This window comes from Myxocyprinus asiaticus, chromosome 3, assembly GCF_019703515.2.
Source record: "Myxocyprinus asiaticus isolate MX2 ecotype Aquarium Trade chromosome 3, UBuf_Myxa_2, whole genome shotgun sequence".
Taxonomy (NCBI): Eukaryota; Metazoa; Chordata; class Actinopteri; order Cypriniformes; family Catostomidae; genus Myxocyprinus; species Myxocyprinus asiaticus.
The window spans coordinates 38,950,868-38,956,867 of NC_059346.1; positions in this window are offsets into that span (position 1 = coordinate 38,950,868).

Genomic DNA, 6,000 nt, shown 5'->3' on the forward strand with positions numbered 1-6,000 from the left:
TTGGCTGGTTTTAGAGGGGTTTTGGGACTTTTCAGCTTGTTCAGGCTGGGAGCTAAATCAGCTGGGAGCTAAATCAGCCGAGCACCAGCTTACACAGGCTGGAGCCCCAGCTTAAACCAGTCTGGCACACCATTTTAGGCTGGTTTAAGATGTTTGTTTGTTTTTTTCCAGCAGAGTATAGAAGTGTGTCTGAGAACCCTGATGAACGTTTATACATCAATTACATGAAGATGACAGAAGGCAGTGATGCCATTTTCCTTCTGTCTGGTGCTTCCTTCAAAAAGTCTAGAAATGTATTGTCTTTCCAATGTAAACAGGGTGCACACAACTGGAACCATCTTCTCTCAGTTATTCACATTCCTGATTCCCTTTGGGAAAATGTGTTATAGAGCTTCAAGTAGCTCAAATGCAATTCCAGATGGAATCTGCAGACTTTTTCCGCTTTTTGGGGAGAAATCTGTGGAATTCTGTGGAATGGATTTGAATATGGTAAAATGTGTTAAACGGAGCTGAGAGTACTACACTCTCATTAAAAGCATACTTAAATTAGCTTAAAGATTTAAGGGGGAAATGTCAACTTGATCACACAGGAAATTGGCATGTTGCTAACGAATGTTGCGGTACCCTGAAATTGTCACCATTCAGCTGAATTACTGACAAGCGGCATCTCCCATCATACATTTTTTAATCTATTCAAATGTGTTTACCTTTTTCTATGTCATTTGGGTTAGGGTGTATGGTTAATAAAATATGCATTCCTCATTACTGTAGCACATAATTTACAACTAAACTCAACTCGCTTTATAGCTTTTGGCTCCACTCTGTGAACATTTGACCTGGAAACTGGAGATCACACATGCCCTTATGCTCAACAACAAACCCAACTTTGGCCACTGGGGTCCAAAGACTGATATCAGCTGCAGAACTTTCGACCTACTGTTGCCGAATTCACAGTGAGATCAGTACAGATGTGTATAACTTTGTGAGTCATACGCATTCAAGTTCCGTGGAACTCTGTGGAACTTTTTGCTTGAGCTCTGCAGGAACAAACCCCATATGTGAGTGTGATTTTGCCAAGTAGGACATATTCCTGGATCAGTATTCTTGATTGTCCTGGAACAACATTACTATCAACCAGTCAGACTTTAGGGATAGCGAAATGGGTGGGGTTAGAACATTAAGAATGTTGTTCCTGGGCCAACAAAAGTTTGGTGATTGTGGAACATGTCTTACTTGGTAAAATTACAGTGATCAATTCCATGTGACATGCTCATAGGTTTAATGTGACTGCTGCTGAGCCCCTAAAACTCAAACTGCACATTTACCTACAGACAAGAAGTAAAATATATCAGTAATGCTACATTGAATTTTAATGAAGATAATAACAAAACTAGCCATGCTTTGCAGTCTATTACTCTTGAGCAAAAGGCAGTCTCTGACAGGAAACTGAAGGGAATTTGATTTCCAAACCATCTCACACTGGTAATGGTGCAATTTTTTCTCTTCCAAAGATGAGCTGTGTAAACGAACTGACTCATTCAGATTGCGGTTGTGTTTTTCAGGCTTTTGTTGGATATTATCTCAGAAAGGTAAATGTAAGCAACTCGCTGGGATAAATTACTATATGGAATCAAATTGGTGGGTGGGTTTTTCATATTGAGATTTATATTCACACCTGTTAGCCATGTTGGCAATGTGCTGGAGTTGTTAAAATGATCACAACTAAAGATCATGCACCAAGAGGCAAATGTTAAATGAATAAAACAAATGTATTTTAGTTGAACAACTAAAACAACAGTTGATGATAAAAGTGATTGTGTACTGTAGCACAATTAACATTTTTCTTTATTTCAAGGAAAATTTTCACATTTTTTGTGGCTCATTTACATGGTTGTGCACAAACATTTTGAGGTGCAGTGGCCCAAACCATGACAAATGGTCAATGTCCAGTAGCATCAAATCATTAGGCTATGTATCACCTCTAACTGCTAATCATTCAGAGGAGAAAATTGTAGAAAAAACTGTGAATTTCACTTTATTATATCTTTTGTGTCCCTGTTGTCATTATTGCCATAAGCAACTTGCACAAACTTAAAAATGTCAAATGTCCTGCATTGCTCTGTGACAGTTGTGTCAATCACAGAGGCAGTGTCATCTGAAAAGCACAAATTCGCTTGTATGTGAGAGAGCCAATCCCCCGCACGTACTGTTCTACTGCTTTAATGCAACACAACACATTAAAGAGTTTATCTGTAATTCTGTAGCTAAAAATAGAATATCAATATATCACACCAAAATAATAAATGGGCACTAAAGTTTTTAGTATATCTTACATTAATATTTCCCCCAAACCACTGATCTGCATGGGCCGTGTGTTTGACACCACTGATATGATTGTTTGATCACTTGTTAAAGAAAATAAAGGTAATGATAACCAAAATGAAAATGTGTTACGGGATTATTTGAATATGTTTATTGGCATTCTGAATATGCAAATAGAAATATTGGACTGTTTGTATGATATGAATTATAATGAAGGACTGGAGACCCAATTAACAAAACTACCTGACCCGATTAATGTATAATAGTAGGTTTCTACAAAATAAATAATGACATTTTGCATAGAATAAAACACCACACAACAATCACATGTAATACATTTTATTGTAATGCATTCTGATGTGTAATTTGCTATTAAAGCCTTTGATAAGTGAACAAAAGTAAAGTAAGTTATTTCACCCAGAGAGACACCTCAGCCCTTGTGGGCAAAGGGGGCAGTGGCTCGGGCCACAGTGGCCAGCCCCCTGGGCATGTCCCTGCTCATTTAGCGACAACCTCAGAAAAACAATCTGCCTAAAGATATCTCTGGTGACATCTGTTAGATGAGCCAAAACAAAAATGAAAAAAGAAAGAAAAGAAAACTCAAAAAATTATTGTATTCCATGCTTTTCTTCCAACAGTTTACTTTTAATTTTTGACTTTAGTTCACCATTGTTTTAAAGCACAAACAAATCACAAGGCCTTTTCAGAGACTGGCACAATGCCCTGTTTTGCTACAATGGTAATGGTGACGCATGTTGTTCTCAGTCATTCTTGTCATCTGAGACAAATTCAATGTTGTTTTCTGATTAACAATTTTTTATTGATTCACATAAATGTACCTCTTAGAACAAAACACATATACATAGAATCAAACTTAACCCCAACTATTACTCTTCCCCCTCCCAATCCCACCCTAACCCCAGCAACATAACAGTGGTCTTAAATGACAGACACACATGCACACACATAAAAAAAAAAATACATAAATAAAATAATTTTTTTTAAAACAGAACAACAATAATCACACATCCACAAATGACAAATACCTGCTCCGTTTCTCCATGAACACTTTATACCTCCCCGTTCCTCTGAATGTAACTTCCTCATAGGCCGCCACCCTTCCCAACTCCGAGCACCACTCCTGAAAGGTGGGTGCTCCAGCCAACCTCCAGCCCCTCAAAATGATCTGCCTGGTGATCATGACACTGGTTAAGACCCAATTCTTTATGTGTCTACTTACAATGTCAATGACATACAGAGTCTGGGGCAGAATAATACCTGAATACCTAACACCTCGCATACCAGACTCTGCACCCCCCCCCCCACAGGAAATCTCCATAATCTGATTGGCATCTCCAGCAGAAGGGTGTGTCTTTAAGACCAAGCCTATACAATTTAGAGGGGGTCCAATAGAACCGATGTAAAATCTTGAATTGTATAATGCGCACCCTTGCATCTCTAGATGCAGTTTTTATGTTTTTTAAAATCCTAGCCCATTCTCCCTCCTCCAATTCCAGGTCTAAATTCCTCTCCCCTAATCTCTTGAGAGTGGTTGAGACTCCTTCCCCCAGACTCTGAATTAATAAGGAGTAATACACTGATGCCTCATGGCCTTTTCCAAAAGAAGAAATCACCTCTCCCAGAGTATCTGCCACTCTAGGGGGGTGTATGCTATTCCCAAAAATAGTACAGAGAAAGTGTCGTAGCTGAAGATACCAAAAAAACCGAGATCTGGGGATCCCAAAATATTGAACCAAATTTTCAAAGGACCTCATCACACCACTCTCATAAAGATCACCGAGTGTATTAACCCACCTCGCAATCCACTCAGACCAACAAAAAGGGGACTTATTAATGCATAGTTTGGGGTTTAGCCATAGGCTCGAGGCAACATTTAGAGAAATATCTGAATGTCTGAGACTGAATGCATAATAATAAAACAGAATCTGGGGTAGGCCTAGCCCACCTTTGTCCATCAGCCTATGTAACTTATTAAAATTTAACCTGGCACGCTTACCATTCCAAATCAAGGACTTTGCTATGCTATCAAATTGCCTGAAATAAGAGAGGGGGACATCTATAGGGAGAGATTGTAACAGGTAGTCGAATTTTGGAATACAATTCATTTTAATTACATTAACCTTCCCAATCATCGATAAGTGTAATGAAGCCCACCTGTCCACATCATTCGAAAACCTTTTATTAAGGGATCAAAATTAACTCTATTTAACTCTATTTAATTCTAATTTGACTAAATCAGACAAATTTGCTGGTAATAAAATTCCCAAATACTTAATGCCCTGTTTGGACAACTGGAAGGCGCCCGGCTGGAAGGCCATTACTGGACAGTACGCTGTCAAAGCCAAAGCTTCGGATTTAGACCAATTGACTTTATATCCTGAGAACTTGGAAAAGGAATTAATAATTCTATGGAGGCAAGGCATAGATCTAGTGGGGTCGGAGACGAATAATAAAATATCATCTGCGTAAAGCAGAAGCTTATGCACCACACCTCCCGCAATCACCCCTGGAAAATCATCCTCCTTTCTTATCGCGGCTGCTAATAGTTCCAGGGCAAGACAGAATAATAATGGGGAAAGAGGGCAACCCTGCCAAGTGCCCCTATCCAGAGTAAAATAATCTGAAATTAATCCATTTGTTTGTACCGCTGCTACAGGGTGTCTATAAAGTAATTTAATCCAACCAATAAAAGTACTCCCAAACCCATACATTTCCAAAATTTTAAAAAGATAATCCCATTCTACCATATCAAGACTGATCATTCGCCACTGACCACATGATATTGATGAAATGCCTAATGTTATCAGAAGAGCTGTGGCCCCAAATAAACCCCACCTGATCTATATGTATAAGAGATGTCATAACTTCACTTAATCGGTTAGCCAGAATTTTTGACAATATTTTTACATCTAACTGGATCAGGGAAATTGGACGGTAACTTTTACACTCGCTTGGATCTTTGTCCTTTTTAAGAATCAGACTGATCCGGGCTTGTGTCATGGTTGGAGGAAGCTTTCCATTCTTTAATGATTCCGTATAAACTTCTAACAAAAGTGGAGCCAGTTCTGTAGCATATGATTTGAAAAACTCAGATTCAAAGATTATCTCAGAATCAAGATAATTTTTTTGCTCAGTCATCAATTTAGGGAGTTCTAATGGTTCCACAAAGTTTCTAATATCTTCATCAGTAGACGAAGACGTGGAACTATAGAGATTAAGGTAGAATTCCTTAAAAGCATTATTAATATCAATGGCCGAGGTAAATATTTCACCACCAGCAGATTTCACTGAGGGAATGGTAGAAAAAGACTCTCTCTGTTTATATATCTAGCCAAAAGTTTTCCTGCTTTATCCCCCAACTCAAAATATGACTGTCTTGCCCTGAATAACCAAAACTCCACTTTCTGCGACAAAATAGTATTATATCTATATTTCAATCGGGTCAATTCTCTGAGGACATCACATGACAAACAGTGCTTCAGCTCTGCCTCGGCACTTTTAATATTTCCCTCCAACTCCACGAGTTCTTGTGCTTTGGATATTTTGATGAATGAGGCATACTGTATGATTCGACCCCTAAGAACCGCCTTCCATGCCTCCCAAGCCACACCCACAGAGGATACTGAGGACCAGTTGGTCTCCATATAAACATTGATT